We start from the raw sequence: 17,116 nt of genomic DNA, 5'->3' as shown, positions 1-17,116 counted from the left end.
GGTGTGGAGTGTGGAGCAGAGGAGGCTGAGGGAGACCTTAGAAGAAACTTCTTCACTGAGAGGATTCTCAACCACTGGAACACGAAATGAGAGGAGGAGGCTGAGGGATGCTCAGGGCCAAGCCTCTTCTTCCCTGGGCCCTGGCCCAGCAGGACTCCGTCCCTGCTGCCTTCCATCCCCATCCCTGTGCTCCTGAATCCAGCTCCAGAACCCAGCTCCTGAACCTGGTTCCCATCTGCTGCTGAGTCCAGGCTGGGCCTTGCCCAGTGCCTGCCCCCAGCAGCAGTGGTGCCACCAGCCCAGCTTGCTCAAGGCCTCATCCAGCCTGGCCTCCAACACCTCCAGGCAGGAGGCAGCCACAGCCTCCCTGGGCAGCCTGTGCCAGGCTCTCCCCACCCTCACTGCCAACAATTTCTTCCTCCTCTCCACTCTCAATCTCTCCTCTCCCAGCTCAAAGCCATTGTCCCTGGGCCTGGCACTCCCAGCCCTTGTCCAAAGTCCCTCCCCAGCTCTCCTGGAGCCCTTCAGGTACTGCAAGGCTCCTCTGAGGTCTGCCTGGAGCCTTCTCTTCTCCAGGCTGAACAGCCCCAACTCTCCCAGCCTGGCCCCAACCCCTGCAGGCAGCAGGGCCAGCTCCAGCCAGAGCAGGCTGCCCAGGGACACAGCCAGGCTGAGCTTCAATGGCTCCAAGCATGGAGCCTCCAGCACCTCCCTGGGCAGCCTGTGCCAGTGTCTCCCCAGCCTCCCTGTGCAGAGCTTCCTCCTGATGGCCAACCTGGCTCTGCCCTGCTCCACTTCCAAACCATTGCCCCTGGTCCTATCCCCACAGCCCCTTCTGAACAGTCCCTCCCCAGCCCTCTTTGCTGGTTCCCTTTAGGTCTATGTCCTTCCTATGTTGGGGCCCAACAGCTGGCCCCAGTCCTGCAGGTGAGGTCTTCCCAGAGCAGAGCAGAGGGGCAGGATCCCTCTCTCCAGCTCTGACCACACTGCTTTGGATGCAGCCCAGGCTGCCCTTGGCCTTCTGTGCTGCCAGTGCCCACTGGTGGCTCCTGGCCAGCTTCTCCCCACCCAGCAACCCCAAGTCCTTCTCTGCAGGGCTGCTCTCAATCTCATTGGTCCCCAGGCTGCAGGTGCCCATTGCTGGCTTGGTCTAGAGGGATCAGAACAACACCAGAAAGAGCACTGCTAGCATGTGAAAAACAATCACTGAAAACCACCCCATGGCACAACCCCCCTTGACAACAGCTGCCCCTGAGCTGAGCAGCTCCACAGGGCACCAAGTGCTGAGTGTGCTGGGTTGGATTTGTTCCTGGAGCTGCCCCCTTTCAGTTCCCAATGCAAGGAAGACACTGATGTGCCAGCAGCAAAGGCCCTTGGAAGCAGCAGTATCATAAAATCAGGGAATCACAGAATGCTTTGGGTTGGAAGGGAGCTTAAAGAGCATCCAGTGCCAAGCCCCTGCCATGGGCAGGGACACCTCCCACCAGCCCAGCTTGCTCAAGGCCTCATCCAGCCTGGCCTTCAACACCTCCATACACCACAAAGGGTTGTTACAGGCAGGGGAGGTTTAGGTTAGCTATCAGGAAGCACTTCCTCACAGAAAGGCTGCACTGCACTGGATTAAGTACTGCAATGGACTGCTCAGGGAGGTGGTGGAGTCACCATCACTGGAGGTCTTCAAGACTGGATGTAGCACTTGGTGGCAGGGTTTAGCTGATGTGGTGGTGTTAGGTCAGAAGCTGGACTTGATGATCTCAGAGGTCTGTTCCAGCCTCAGTAATTCTGTGATTCTGTGAGAGGTGGGCAGGGAGCAAGGCAATGAAAGCCACCAAGGGCAAGGGCAGGGTCTGGCAGCTGGGGAAGAAGAAGCCCAGGCAGCAGGAGAGGTTGGGCACTGAGCTGCTGGAGAGCAGGGAAGGGGACAAGGAGCTGGGGGTGCTGGGGGATGGGAGGCTGAGCAGGAGCCAGCAATGAGCTGTGGTGGCCAAGAAGGCCAAGGGCCTCCTGGGCTGCATGAGAAGGGCTGTGGGGAGGAGGTGAGAGAGGTTCTGCTGCCCCTCTGCTCTGCCCTGCTGAGGCCACAGCTGGAATCTTGTGTCCAGCTCTGGGCCCCTCAGGTCAGGAAGGAGCTCAGGGAAGTGCTTGAGAGAGTCCATGGCAGAGGCACAGAGCTGCTGCAGGCAGGGGAAGATCTTCCTCAGGAGCAGAGCCTGAGGGAGCTGAGGGCTCTGGAGCTTGCAGAGGAGGAGCCTGAGAGGTGAGCTCCTTGCTGGGGCTCAAGCTGTGCAGGGGCAGTGCCCAGAGGCTGGAGCCAGGCTCTGCTGGGTGCTGCCCAGTGCCAGCACAAGGGGCAGTGCTGGAAGCTGAGGCAGAGGAAGTTGCATGGACAGAGGAGGGAGAAGTTTTCCCCTGGGAGGGTGCCAGAGGCCTGGAGCAGGCTGCCCAGGGGGGTTGTGGAGTCTCCCTCTGTGGAGAGATTCCAACCCCCCTGGATGTGTTGCTGTGTGAGCTGCCTTGGACTGGGTGAGCTTTGGAGCTCCCTTCCAGCCCCTAATGCTCTGTGATTCTGTGAGACCTTCCAGTCCAAGCACTAAGCCAGCACTGCCAGGGCACCTCTAACCCATGGCCCTCAGCACCACAGCTACAAAGATTTGAAGCCCCTCCATGGATGTGCTCCACCACTGCCCTGGGCAGCCTGTTCCACACCTTGGCAACCCTTCTGGGAAGAAATTGCTCCTCATGTCCAAGCTAAACCTCCCCTGGTGCAACTTGAGGCCATTCCCCCTTGTCACTTGTCCCCAGGGAGAAGAGCAGTAGGCAGTCCCCTTGCAGTGTTCCATTTACACATCACCGCTGCTGCAGACAAAGAGGTTGGGTGATAAAAGCAATCTCCAGCTTCCTTGTCCACAACAGTTCCCTCTCCACAGGCTGCCAAAAGGACACAGCAACTCTGTTAATCCAAGGAAGTCATTGGCCTACCACAGAGAGCCCCAAGGACCTGTGTCACTCTCCTGTGAAGACACACATGGGGTCATAGAGTGGGTTGGCTTGGAAGGGGCCAGGTCCAGCCATGGAGCAGCTGACTCCCAGGTGGTGGTTCAGCAAGGAGATCTCCAGGATGAGAGCTTAGAAGTCAGAGAGGCTCTAAAAGAGCTTTGAAAAAGCTGAGAGACCTGGAGCTGTTCAACACTGAGGGGAGAGGGCTGAAGGGAAAGGGACCTGGGTGGTCCCTCTTGGTAGCCAAGCAGCTCAGCAGGAGTGAGGGGCAGGCAAAGCAAGCCCACAGGATGTTGGGTGGCATCCCCAAGGGCATCACCTGCAGGGACAGAGGTCATTGTTAGGAAGAAGTTGTTCCCAGCAAGAGAGATTGGCCCTTGGGATGTGCTGCCCAGGGAGGTGGTGGAGTCACCACCACTGGAGATGTTTAGGAAGAGCCTGGATGAGGCCCTTGGTGCCATGGTTTAGTTGATGAGACAGTGCTGGGAGACAGGTTGGGCTTGATGATCTCAAAGGTCTTATCCAACCTGGTTAATTCTATTCTACTGTCCCACTCTGCTCAGTGTTGGCCAAGCCATACCTGGAGCCCTGCCTGCCCTTTTGGTCCCTGCTGTACAAAACCAGATGTGGACAGGCTGGAAAGTGGTCAGAGAAGGGTCAGGAGAATGCTCAGAGGCATGCAGGGCTCAGCCTGGATGAGAGACCTGGGTTGGTTCAGCATTGAGGAGAGAAGGCTGAAGAGACCTTCTCATCATGGACCAGCACATCAAGGGTGGCCACCAGGAGCATGGAGACTCCCTCTGCTCAAGGAGTGCCATGGAGCAGACAAGGGGTGCTGGGGACCACTTGCTGCTGGGGACATTCCCTTTGGGCTGCAGGAGGAAATGATTGCCATGAGCAGAGCTGGACACTGCAATCAGCTCCCAAGGGCAGCAGTGGAGTGCCCTGCACTGGGCAGCTTTAAGGCTCAGCTTGGCAGCGTGCTGGGCCAGCTCCTTTCAGCTGCACTGGCACCTGGAGAGCTGGGGTTGGAAAGGACCTCTGGAGACCATCCAGTCCAACCTCCTGCAGTAGCACCTCCAGAGAGCCAGTCCCCACCTCAGACAGATATGAGGGGAGGCACACCCAGAGCAGGGCCTTTGACAGCCTGAACCTCTGCTGCAGCTCCTTCCTCCCCCCTTTCACACAGAGCCCCAGCAAGGTGGGGTTGGAAGGGACCTCTGGGCATCCCCCAGCCCCAGCCCCTGCTCCAGCAGGGCACCCCCAGCAGCTTGCCCAGCAGCACAGTGCCCAGGGGGGGTTGGAAGCTCTCCACCCCAGGACACTCCACAACCTCTCTGGGCAGCCTGCTCCAGGCCTCCAGCAGCCTCATACCAAACAACTTTCTCCTCCTGCTCACATCCAACCTCCTGCCTGCCACTCTGTGCCCCTTGGCCTGGCCCTGGGCACCACTCAGCAGAGCCTGGCCCCAGCCTCTTGCCCCCCACAGCTCCTTTAGCTCTTGCTGAGCATTGCTCAGCTGCCCTCTCAGCCTTCTCTTCTGCAGGCTCAGCAGCCCCAGGTCTCAGACCGATGTTCCAGTCCCCTCAGCATTGCTCTTCCTAAAAGAAGCCACACAAGAGGAGATGTGGGGTGGGACAGGCCCTGGCATGGGGCACAGCCAGGCCTTCAGGAGGGAGGAGCTGCCCTGCCACAGTCTCCTCATCATGAACACCACCTCAGCAGACTTCTGGCTTTGGGGGGTGGGGATGAGGAGCAGTAGAGGGAAGGGGAGGGTTGTTCAGACTGGGAGAGGAGGCCTGGGTGGAGCCAGGTGGGGGTTGGTCTCTCCTCCCAAGGAATCACAGAATCACCAAGGTTGGAAGAGACCTCAAAGATCACCAAGTCCAACCTGCAACCACAGACCTCATGGCTAGACCATGGCTCCAAGTGCCACATCCAATCCCCTCTTGAACACCTCCAGGGATGGGGACTCCACCACCTCCCTGGGCAGCACATCCCAAGGGCCAATTACTCTCTCTGGGAAGAACTTTCTCCTCACCTCCAGCCAGGGGAGGTTTACTCCCCTGGCACAGCTTGAGACTGTGTCCTCTTGTTCTGGTGCTGGCTGCCTGGGAGAAGAGACCAACCCCCACCTGGCTACAACCTCCCTGCAGGGAGTTGGAGAGAGCAAGAAGGTCTCCCCTGAGCCTCCTCTTCTCCAGGCTAAGCAACCCCAGCTCCCTCAGCCTCTCCTCACAGGGCTGTGCTCAAGGCCTCTCCCCAGCCTTGTTGCCCTTCTCTGGACACCTTCAAGTCTCTCAATGTCCTTCTTAAACTGAGGGGCCCAGAACTGGACACAAAGGAACAAGTGAGAGGAATCACAGAGAGTCACAGAACACCAGGGGTTGGAAGGGCCCTCCAGAGATCGAGTCCAACCCCCCTGCCAGAGCAGGACAAGAGGATATGGCCTCAAGATGTGCCAGGGGAAGATTAGGTTGGACATTAGGAACTATTTCCATCCCTGAAAGGGTTGCCAGGCCCTGGAGCAGGCTGCTCAGGGCAGTGATGGAGCACATATCCCTGGGGGTGCTCAAAAAACATGCAGGGAGGTGCTGAGAACCATGGCTGAGTGGTGACCTGGCAGTGCTGGGGTAATGCTTGGACTCCATGAACTTGGACATCTTTTCCAACCTTTACAATCTCTCTGCCCAGCCTGCTTTTGACCTGTAGGAGCAACTCCCTCTCCCTGGTGTAGCCACCCTGGTGTAATCTGCTGAGACCCCCACCTGGAGCTCTATGTGCAGTTCTGGAGCCCCCAGCACAGGAAGGCTCTGGAGGGGCTGGAAGGGGTCCAGAGAAGGGCCAGGAGGAGGAGCAGAGGGCTGGAGCTGCTCTGCTCTGCAGACAGCCTGAGAGAGTTGGGCTTGTGCAGGCTGGAGAGGAGAAGGCTCCCAGGAGAGCTTCTGGTGGCCTGCCAGGAGCTGCAGGGGGCTGCAAGCAAGCTGGGGAGGGACTTGGGAGGGGGTGAGGGAGGGATAGGACCGGGGGGGATGGAGCCAAAGGAGAAGTGGGGAGCTTGAGATTGGCTGTGAGGAAGAAGTTGTTGGCCAGGAGGGTGGTGAGAGCCTGGCCCAGGCTGCCCAGGGAGGTGGTGGAAGCCTCCTGCCTGGAGGTGTTTGCAGCCAGGCTGGAGGTGGCTGTGAGCAACCTGCTGCAGTGTGAGGTGTCCCTGCCCATGGCAGGGGGTTGGCACTGGATGGTCCTTAAGGTCCCTTCCAGCCCTGCCAGCTCTGTACCTCTCTGATTGTGTCTCAGCTGTCAGTCCTCATCACCTGCCCATTTTCCCTTAACAGCCTGGAGGAGCTTTGTGGTGGGTTTGGTGTTTGAGCCGCACTCCTCTCTCCTCCTGAGCACTGCTGTGGCAGCTGTTGGCATCCAGCTACCAAACTGCTTTCTGCAGGGCAGGCAAGCTCCCAGAAGAAACCAAAGCACTGGGGTGGGGAGAGAGAGGAGGGAATTCCCTGCTGAGGTCTGTTCCAGCTGAAAAGACCAGCAGCCAAGAGCCAGAGAGCTGCAACTGCACAGATGTGAGGGATTCAGAAGCTCTTCCAAACAAGTCTGGTGACCAAGAAAACCTCCCTGGCTTTGCACTGCTTCCCTTTTCAGAGGCCAGCTCCTACAGTGCTGCTGTCAGTCAAGTTCCCCAGTACACTGCCAAACACCAAGCAGCCTCTTCCACTTTGAACAGTTCATGGAAGCTGCAAAAACGTCAAATTGGCAGGAAAATGAAACTGAGCCCCAGGGGTGTGCCTGCAAGTGGGACCTGAACATAGCCATGCATTCCCCCCCCCCAGGGAACATAATGGCAAGGAACCACACCTTCCAGGAAAGGAGACAGAGCTGCTGGGGCTGCAGAAGTATCTTGTGCCTAGGGGAGAAGGCTAAGGGCCTTGTCCCCATTTGCACAGAAGACTCTGTGATCACAGGATGGGTTGGGCTGGAAGGGATCATCCAGCTCCAGCCCCCTGCCAGGGGCAGAGACACCTCCCACCAGGCTGCTCAGGGCCTCATCCAGCCTGGCCTGCAACACCTCCAGGCAGGAGGCAGCCACAGCCTCCCTGGGCAGCCTGTGCCAGGCTCTCCCCACCCTCACTGCCAACAATTTCTTCCTCCTCTCCACTCTCAATCTCTCCTCTCCCAGCTCAAAGCCATTGTCCCTGGGCCTGGCACTCCCAGCCCTTTGTCCAGAGTCCGTCCCCAGCTCTCCTGGAGCCCTTCAGGTCCTGCAAGGCTGCTCTGAGGTCTGCCTGCAGCCCCAGCTCAGCTCTCCCAGCAGTACCACAGATTTCACCTTTACCCTGCAGCTGGCCTGGGATTTGGCCTCAGCACAGGTTTGGATTCATCTCTCCCCAGCCACATAACCCAAAGTAAGACACAGCTCAGGGTCAGGAGCAGGAATCTTTCACTCACCTAAAACCCACCTGCAAAGACTTGGAGCTGCCAGTTCCCCTGAACTGAATCACAGAACCACAGAATGTTAGGGGCTGGAAAGGAGGTCAAAAGCTCATCCAGGCCAACCCCCCTGCCAGAGCAGGAGCAAATTGCTGGAAGGGGAGCAGGGAGGGAGGCAGCCCCCCAGCCCTACCCTCAGTGGGGTACTTATCCCAGACTGCAGCCTCACTGCCACATAGAATCACACAATTGCTTTGGTTGGAAGGGACCTTAGAGATCATCTCTTCCAGCCCCCCACCACAGCCAGGGACAACTTACAACTACACTCAGCTGCCCAAGGCCTCATCCAACCTGGCTTTCAACACCCCCAGGCAGGAGGCAGCCACAGCCTCCCTGGGCAGCCTGTGCCAGAGTCTCCCCAGCCTCCTACTGAAGAACTTCTTCCCCAGCTCCAGTCTGACCCTGCTCTGCCTCAGCTCCAAACCATTGCCCCCTGTCCTGTCTCCAGACACCCTCAAGCAAAGTCTCTCTGCAGCCTCCCTGCAGGATGCCTTCAGGTCCTGGCAGGCAGCTCTGAGGTCCCCCTGGAGCCTTCTCCTCTCCAGACTGCACAGCCCCAGCCCCCTCAGCCTGTGCTCACAGCAGAGCTGCTCCAGCCCTTGGAGCATCTTTGTGGCCTCCTCTGGCCTCTCTCCAGCAGCTCTGTGTCCTTCTCCTGCCTGGGACAGCAGAACTGGAGGCAGGATTAGAATGATAGATCTGTCAGGGTTGGAAGGGACCTCAAGGATCAGCCACATCCAGCCTGGCCTTCAAAACCTCCAGGGATGAGGCTTCCAGCACCTCCCTGGGCAACCTGTGCCAGTGTCTCACCACCCTCCTGGGGAACAACTTCTTTTTAAGGTCTAATCTCTATCTCTCCTCCTCTAGCTTGGCTCCATCCCCCCAGTCCTATTCCTCCCTCACACCCTCAAAAGCCCCTCCCCAGCTTTCCTGTAGCCCCCTGCAGATCCTGGAGGAGGATGGGGGTCTTACAAAAGCAGAGTCAAGGAGAAGAATCCTAGAACTGAATCACAGAATTGTCAGGGAATTAATTGAGTTCAGTGCAAAGCAGAACTCCTTGGCAGCCATCAGCTGTGGTCCTGCTTGCACTCCTGGCTGGCAGCTTACAGCTTTGGTGTCTTGCAGAGAGCAAGCACAACCCAGTGGCATGGAGGACCTGGGTGGAAGCAGAACTGGGATGCCCTTGGCATCCTTTGGTTGCTGTGTGGTCTTTATAGCCTCCAAATGTAGTGGAGATGCTGTAACAAGGTCAGATGCTGGAGTCTCAGAAGCCTCAAACTCAGCAGAGGAGCCCCAGCAGCAAGGCAGGGCTCAGTGGTACCTACAGCATGTACTCAGGTGGGGCTGAGACTCAGCCTTCCCGAGCAGGAGCCCAGGCAGAGAAGCAGGCTGGGACTCAGGGCTGGGATCAGCACCCAGCTGGGAGTCCCCCCACTGCACCCCACTGCTCTCCCTGGGTGGGTTTCCTGCCCTCTACCTTGCAGATGAAGAAGGTCTGTGAGCCCAGCGAGAAGGTGGTGGCAATAGAGAGTTCACAGGACCTGACAGAGCCTTCAGAAAGGGGAAATGAGGATAGAATAGAATAGAATTGACCAGACCAGACCAGGCTGGAAGAGACCTCAGAGATCATCCTGTCCAACCTATCATCCAACACCACCTAAACAACTAACCCATGGCACCAAGCACCCCATCAAGTCTCCTCCTGAACACCTCCAGGGATGGGGACTCCACCACCTCCCTGGGCAGCACATCCCAATGGGCAATCACTCTCTCTGTGTAGAACTTCCTCCTAACCTCCAGCCTAAACCTCCCCTGGCACAGCCTGAGACTGTGTCCTCTTGTTCTGGTGCTGGCTGCCTGGGAGAAGAGACCAACCCCCACCTGGCTACAACCTCACTGCAGGGAGTTGCAGAGAGCAAGAAGGTCTCCCCTGAGCCTCCTCTTCTGCAGGCTAAGCAACCCCAGCTCCCTCAGCCTCTCCTCTCAGGGCTGTGCCCCAGACCCCTCCCCAGCTTTGTTGCCCTTCTCTGGACACCTTCCAGCAGCTCAACCTCTTTCCTAACCTGAGGAGCCCAGAGCTGGACACAGGACTCAAGGTGTGGCCTAAGCAGTGCTGAGCACAGGGCACAAGGACTTCCCTGCTCCTGCTGGCCACACTCTGCCTGCTGCAGGCCAGGATGCCCTTGGCCTTCTTGGCCCCCTGGGCACACTGCTGGCTCCTGTTCAGCTGCTGTCCACCACCACCCCCAGGTCCCTCTCTGCCTGGCTGCTCTCAGCCACTCTGCCCCCAGCCTGTAGCACTGCCTGGGGTTGCTGTGGCCAAAGTGCAGCCCCTGGCACTGGGACTTGTTCACTGCCATCCTGTTGGCCTCTGCCCATCTGCCCAGCCTGGCAAGGTCCCTCTGCAGAGCTCTCCTACCCTCTGACAGCTCAGCTCCTGCCCCCAGCTGGGTGTCAGCTGCAAACTTCCTGCTGATGGCCTCCATCCCCTCCTGCAGATCATCAATAAAGAGATTGACCAGGCTGGGGCCCAGCACTGATCCCTGGGGCACACCACTGGTGCCTGGCTGCCAGCTGGCTGTGGCACCATTCACCACCACTCTCTGGGCTCAGCCTCCAGCCAGTTCCTAGCCCAGCTCAGTGTGGTGAAAGATGTGGAGGAGCAGCAGGAAGACCAGGGCAGGGCTGGCCAGCAGCACTGCTCTGGGGAGTGATGTGAAAGTGGAGGATTTGAGCTTCATTTCTGAGCATTCTGCAAATCTCCACTCACTGATAACAAGCAACACAACTGCTAGGATTAATGGGGACTAGCACAGGGGAGGAGAGACCTGCTGGGAAGCAGCTCCAAGGAGAAGGACATGGGAGTGCTGGGGGACAAGTTCCCCAGGAGCCAGCAGTGCCCTCATGGCCAAGAATGTGAATAGTATGCTGGGGGACATCAAGAAGAGTGTGGACAGCAGGTCCAGGGAGGTTCTCCTCTGCCTCTACTCAGTCCTAGTAAGGCCACATCTGGAGACCTGGTTCTAGTTCTGGGCTCCCCAGTTGCAGAGGCAGGGAAGTGCTGGAGGGACTCCAGGGCAGGCTGCAAAGCTGCTGAGGGGCCTGGAGCAGCTCTGGGAGCAGCAAAGGCTGAGAGCCCTGGGGCTGAGAGCCTGCAGGAGAGCAGCCCCAGAGGGCAGCTGAGCAATGCTCAGCAAGAGCTAAAGGAGCTGTGGGGGGCAAGAGGCTGGGGCCAGGCTCTGCTGAGTGGTGCCCAGGGCCAGGCCAAGGGGCACAGAGTGGCAGGCAGGAGGTTGAATACATATACATAGAATACATAGAATAAACCAGGTTGGAAGAGACCTTCAAGATCATCGAGTCCAACCCAGCAACCAATCCAACACCACCCAAACAACTAACCCACAGCACCAAGTACCCCGTCAAGTCTTTGGTTGGATGTGAGCAGGAGGAGAAAGTTGTTTGGTGTGAGGCTGCTGGAGGCCTGGAGCAGGCTGCCCAGAGAGGTTGTGGAGTCTTCTTCTCTGGAGACTTCCAACCCCCCCTGGACACTGTGCTGCTGGGCAAGCTGCTGGGGGTGCCCTGCTGGAGCAGGGGCTGGGGCTGGGGGATGCCCAGAGGTCCCTTCCAGCCCTCCCCATGCTGGGGCTCTCTGCAGCGCTGTTCTGCTGCGGTCTCCTGGCTGCCAGCTGGGTGACTTCAACTCCCTTCACAGGAAACATTGAGGTTTGTGCCTTTAGGTTTTACTGCAGGTGGGAATGCTCATCCCAAGAGCTGCTCTGCCTGAGGTGTGTGGTTTGGGAACACCTGCAAAGCCCTGCCAGGATGAGCAGTAGGAAATGCTGAGCCCTGCTGCAGGGCCACAGAGTGAGGATCAGCACCTACCCTGCAGGTGTCAGTTCCCTGCACAGCCCTGTGAGGACCTAGGCAGGACTGCAGATAAGGGAATAGCCTCCTCCTCCTCCCCCTCCCCTCCTCCCCCTCCCCTCCTCCCCCACCCCCTCGCAAAGCTCACTTCCACCCTTGTCTCAAGCTGCCGGCGGCTCCGTGCTGCCCTCAGCCTGCCCTTGGAAATCCCTTCCTCGCCCACCCCGAGCTCCAGGCCCCCCGAGGTGCCGTGTCCCAGGCAAGCTGCCTGCTCAGGGGCTGACTCCCACCTCTTCATCCCCCAGGAGAAGGCTCCATCCAGCATGCAGGAAATCTGTGGGTTACCCTGAGGTGAACAGCAAGCCACCCCCTGGGAATGCCCACGGAGCACTGCAGAGCCTGCAGTGTGCCCAGGCAGCCAGAAGGGCCAAGGGCATCCTGGCCTGCATCAGGAGCAGTGTGGCCAGCAGGAGCAGGGAGGTCATTCTGCCCCTGGACACTGCACTGCTTAGGCCACACCTCGAGTCCTGTGTCCAGTTCTGGACCCTCAGTTTAGGAAGGAGGTTGACTTGCTGGAAGGTGTCCAGAGAAGAGCAACAAAGTTGGTGAGGGGTTTGGAACACAGCCTATGAGGAGAGGCTGAGGGAGCTGGGGTTGCTTAGCCTGGAGAAGAGGAGACTCAGGGGTGACCTTATTGCTCTCTACAACTACCTGAAGGGAGGTTGTAGCCAGGCAGAGGTTGGTCTCTTCTCCCAGGCAGCCAGCACCAGAACAAAAGGACACAGTCTCAGGCTGTGCCAGGGGAGGTTCAGGTTGGGTGTGAGGAAGAAGTTCTACACAGAGAGAGTGATTGCCATGGGAATGTGCTGCCCAGGGAGGTGGTGGAGTCGCCGTCATTGGAGGTGTTCAGGAGGAGCCTTGATGGGGTGCTTGGTGCCATGGGTCAGTTGTTTAGGTGGTGTTGGATTGGTTGATGGGTTGGACACAATGATCTTGAAGGTCTCTCCCAACCTGGTCTATTCTATGTATTCACTTCATCCCCATCAAAAAGCCCCAGATCCTTTGAAAGGAAAGAAAGGAGAGCCCTCACTGCTCCCTGCAGCGCCCCAGGGCAGGCTGCACTGAGGGGCTGGGGCTCTGCCCCCAAGGAACAGCTGCCATGAGAAGAGGAAAGGGCCTTCAGCTGCCTCACCACAGGTTTAGGTTGGGTATGAGAAGAAACTTCTTCCCTGAAAGGGTTCTCAGGCCCTGGCCCAGGCTGAATCCCCATCCCTGGAGGTGTTTCCCAGAGGCAGAGCTGTGGTGCTGAGGGCCATGGCTTAGCCCCAGCCTGGGCAGAGCCAGAGCCTGGTTGGGGTGGATGAGCTGAGAGGGCTTTTCCAAGCCAAACCCTTCTGTGACTCTGTGCTGCACTAAAGTATTGCTCCAACAGCCCAGGCAAAGAGCACTGGAAGGCTGCTTTCTGCCAGCCAGGGGCCCTGGGTGAACATGGGCTAGTCACTTAGACAGGAGTTACACCAAAAGCCACACCCCTCCAGCACTTAAGGCTGCATTGGGCTCTATCCCAGTTATCCCAACCCAGGGAACTGCTGGGAAACACTTCTGACAAGGGCTGGGAGTGCCAGGCCCAGGGACAGTGGCTTTGAGCTGGGAGAGGAGAGACTGAGAGTGGAGAGGAGGAAGAAACTGCTGAGAGGGAGGGTGGGGAGAGCCTGGCAGAGGTTGCCCCGGGAGGCTGTGGAGGTGTTGGAGGCCAGGCTGGATGAGGCCCTGAGCAGCCTGTGCTGGTGGGAGGTGTCCCTGCCCACGGCAGGGGGCTGGCACTGGATGGTTTTGAAGGTCCCTTCCAACCCATCCCATGCTCTAAGGTTCTTTGAACAATCACAACTGAGCACTGCCAGCTGCCCTCATGGGTCCTGTCTCTGCCCTGGCTCTTCACCACCAGCCAAGTGCTTCAGCTGCCTGCTCTTACACAGCACCTGCCTGGGTTTGCTCTGCACCAGAGCCACAGCTGCCTCTCAGGGCCTGCTTCAACAGCCACCAGAACCACAGAGAGCAGCAGCAGCTCAGGCACAAGCAGGGCTTGCTGACCTTGCTGGCAGTGGCACTGTGGAGGTCACTGCACCCTGGCAGCACACCCTGGGGGTCCTGTTTTGCATCACACAAGCCTGGAAGGAAAGTTGGTTAGGACAGCACTGGTGAGAGGAGGGAGCAGAGGCACCCCCGGGTGCTGACAGGCACGGGGCTGCCTTTTCCCTCCTGACAAGGTCCCCACACTCTGCCCAGTAAACCTCAGGGCACTTCTCCAAAGCCTCCTGGGACCCCTTCCAACACTGAAAGACACAGAATGACAGCACCCCAGCGGGGCAGGGCTTGGAGGAGACCTCTGGGGACCATCCCCTGGAGGGAACAGGACAGGGGTGGAGGTGGAAGTCAGCTCTGCAACAGCCATCAATTACCATACAATTACAGAACAGTTTGGGAGCTCCAGAGCTCAGCCAGCCCAGCCCCCTGCACCCAGCAGGGACATCCTCCACTGGATCAGGTTGCCCAGAGCCCTGGCCAGCCTCCCCTGGAATAGCTCCAGGCATGGAGCCTCAACCACCTCCCTGGGCAACCTGCTGCAGTGTTCCAGCAGCTTCCTGGGGCACAACTTGTTCCTCACATCCAATCTCCATCTGCTCTGCTCTGCTTTGAAGCCACTGCCATTACTCCAGCCAGCCAGGTCCCTCTGCACAGCCAGCCCTGTGGGAATCCAAGGGATCCAGCAGGGATCAGGTGGCAGGGCTCAGAGTTCACACCTCCAAGGCATTCACCTCACCTGTGCTCCCAGGCTGGGAAGCCTCCACCTGCCACAAGCTAACCACAACCATCAGTGAAAACCAGACTCATCACACTGGGGAACTCAAGCAGCTCATCTCAGGCCAAGGGCAGCCTGAGCTGCATCCAAAGCAGCACTGCCAGAGATGCAGAGAGGTGATTGTGACACTGTGCTCTGCTCTGGGGAGACCTCACCTGCAGGGCTGTGTGCAGCTCTGGAGCCCTCAGCACAGGAAGGGCCTGGAGCTGATGGAGAGGCTCCAGAGGAGGCCATGGAAATGCTCAGGGGGTTGGAGCAGCTCTGCTGTGAGGAGAGGCTGAGGGAGCTGGGGGTGTTCAGCCTGGAGAAGAGAAGGCTCCAGGGAGACCTCAGAGCAGCCTGCTGGTACCTGAAGAGGGCTGCAGAGAGACTGTTCCCAGAGGCCTGCAGGGACAATGGCTTCAAAGCAGAGCAGAGCAGATTGAGATTGGATATGAGGAACAAGTTGTGCCTCAGGAGGCTGCTGGAACACTGCAGCAGGTTGCCCAGGGAGGTGGTTGAGGCTCCATGCCTGGAGCTATTCCAGGGGAGGCTGGCCAGGGCTCTGGGCAACCTGAGCCAGTGGAGGATGTCCCTGCTGGGTGCAGGGGGTTGGCCTGGCTGAGCTCTGGAGCTGCCTTCCAAGCCAGGGCATTCTGTGGTCTCCAGTAAACCTCTGGAGCTGGACTCCAGGCTGCTCCTGAAGCAGTTGGGATCCTTTGGGATCAGCACACTGAGTGCTGTGAGATTGAGCCACGTCCCCAGGCAGCCTGTACCACTGGCTGAGAACCCCTCCAGGGAAGAAGTTTCTTCTCACATCCAACCTAAACCTGTGGTAACTCAAGGCCATTTCCTATTCTCATCCTGGCATTTGTTCCTTGGCAGGAGAGCCCAACCCCATGCTGAGGCCTCCTTTCAGGGAGCTGTAGAGGGCAATGAGGTCTCCCCTCAGACTCTTCCCCACACTCCACAACCCCCAGCTCTCTCAGCTGGAGCCCTCCAGCTGCCAGAGGCTCTGTCTGCACTGGCATTTGGTACCCAAAGTGTGCTGCTTAGACACCACACAGCCACAGAGCTGTTTTGGTTGGCAGATGCCTTTCAGAACACCCAGTCCAACCATGCTCTAACTCCACCAAGCCTGGGGCTAAACCTGCACCACATCTCTGCAGCTTTGAAGCAGCTCCAGGGATGGGGACTCCACCTGGGCAGCCTGTGACAGGCTTTGAGAACCCTGCCAGGGAAGAAGTTTCTCCTCATCTCCAACCTAAACCTGCCCTGGGGCAACTTGAGGCCATTTCCTCTTGTCCTGTCACTGGTTACCAGGGAGCAGAGCCCAGCCCCCAGCTGGCTGCAGCCTCCTCTCAGCAGCTGCAGAGAGCAAGGAGGTCTCCCTCAGCCTCCTCTGCTCCACACTCCACACCCCCAGCTCCCTCAGCTGCTCCTCCCCAGCCCTCTGCTCCAGACCCTTCCCCAGCTCTCTTGCCCTTCTCTGGCCCTGCTCCAGCCCTCAAGCTCCTTCTGGCAGGGAGGGCCCAGAGCTGAAGGCAGCACTCAAGCTGTGGCCTCCCCAGTGCCCAGCCCAGGGCACAAGCCCTGCCCTGCTCCTGCTGCCCACACCATTGCTGCTGCAGGCCAGGCTGCTGCTGCCCTTCTTGCCCCCCTGGCCACTGCTGGCTCCTCTCCAGCTGCTGCCACCCAGCACCCCCAGGGCCTTTCCTGCTGGCCACTTTCCAGCCCCTCTGCCCCCAGCCTGCAGCCTTCCTGGGGTTGCTGTGACCCAGGGGCAGCACTCAGCACTTGGCCTTGTTGAACCTCATCCCATTGGCCTCAGCCCATGGCTGCAGCCTGCCCAGGTCCCCCTGCAGAGGCTTGCTAGGCACTCTTTGGGTCCAGCCAGGCAGTGTTCTACCCAAGGAAGCATCATATTGTCAGCACACTGAACTCTGCAGGAGAGCAGCAGCAGAGAGGGGGAAGGACAGGACAGTTGGCTTTAGCTGAAGCTGCTTCATCCCTGGGCAGGCCCTGAAGCCTTCCCAAGCCTTGCTTGTGTACAAACAGGGCTTTTAGAGTTTGGCACAGTTCTCCACTGCAGAGTCAAAGTTTTCAATGCCTGGCACATTTTTACTTGAGAGTGGCAGGAGAGCTGAAGCCAGCAGCCTGTCTGAGATGCCAGCTGGGTGGCAGGAGGTCAAAGCATGGGACCAAGAGATTTTATGGACATGCTTCAAGAGATCCTTCTTAAAAGCACTCTGCTGTCTAGGGAGGCACAGATTTATACCACCAGCAAAGCTCAGCAATTGACTTTGTGACTCTTGCCAGTCAAGGGCAACACCTTTTACAGTGCCCTTCAGGAACTGGAGGCTCTCCTGAAGGCAGTGAGAGCTCTTTCTGTCTCTATTTTGCTGAAGTTATGAATAGAGAGGATGTGTGAAACGCCAGAGGTCTGCTGCAGGCTGTCCTCTACAGAACAGAAAGACACAGAAACCCTCCCATAAGCATCAGCAGAAGAACCCCATCCTGCTGGGGCCGGGAAGGGACCTCTGGAGATCCTCTTAACACAGAGTCACCCCCAGCAGGTTGCCCAGAGCATGGAATCACAGACTCACAGAACTGTCAGGGCTGGAAGGGACCCCAAGGCTCAGCCAGTGCCAACCCCCTGCCATGGGCAGGGACACCTCACACTGCAGCAGGTTGCTCACAGCCACCTCCAGCCTGGCTGCAAACACCTCCAGGCAGGAGGCTTCCACCACCTCCCTGGGCAGCCTGGGCCAGGCTCTCACCACCCTCCTGGGGAACAACTTCTTCCTCACAGCCAATCTCAAGCTCCCCACTGCTAGTTCTCCTCCATCCCCCCTCATCCCCTCCAAAGTCCCTCCCCAGCTGGCTTGCAGCCCCCTGCAGATCCTGGAAACCCACCAGACG

General features: G+C 58.6%; 2 protein-coding genes across 4 annotated transcripts in view; both read right to left on the bottom strand.

Annotated features, from left to right (window-relative positions):
- LOC128898689 (basic proline-rich protein-like) overlaps positions 1-17,116 on the bottom strand; it is a 77,284-nt gene that overhangs the window by 34,772 nt on the left and 25,396 nt on the right. The window lies entirely within an intron of this gene.
- Positions 1-17,116, bottom strand: part of SGMS1 (sphingomyelin synthase 1) — a 110,170-nt gene that overhangs the window by 85,737 nt on the left and 7,317 nt on the right. The window lies entirely within an intron of this gene.

This window comes from Dryobates pubescens, chromosome 30 (assembly GCF_014839835.1).
Source record: "Dryobates pubescens isolate bDryPub1 chromosome 30, bDryPub1.pri, whole genome shotgun sequence".
Lineage (NCBI taxonomy): Eukaryota > Metazoa > Chordata > Aves > Piciformes > Picidae > Dryobates > Dryobates pubescens.
The sequence above is the reverse complement of the archived record's forward strand: the minus strand, read 5'-3'. Positions and strand labels throughout refer to the sequence as shown.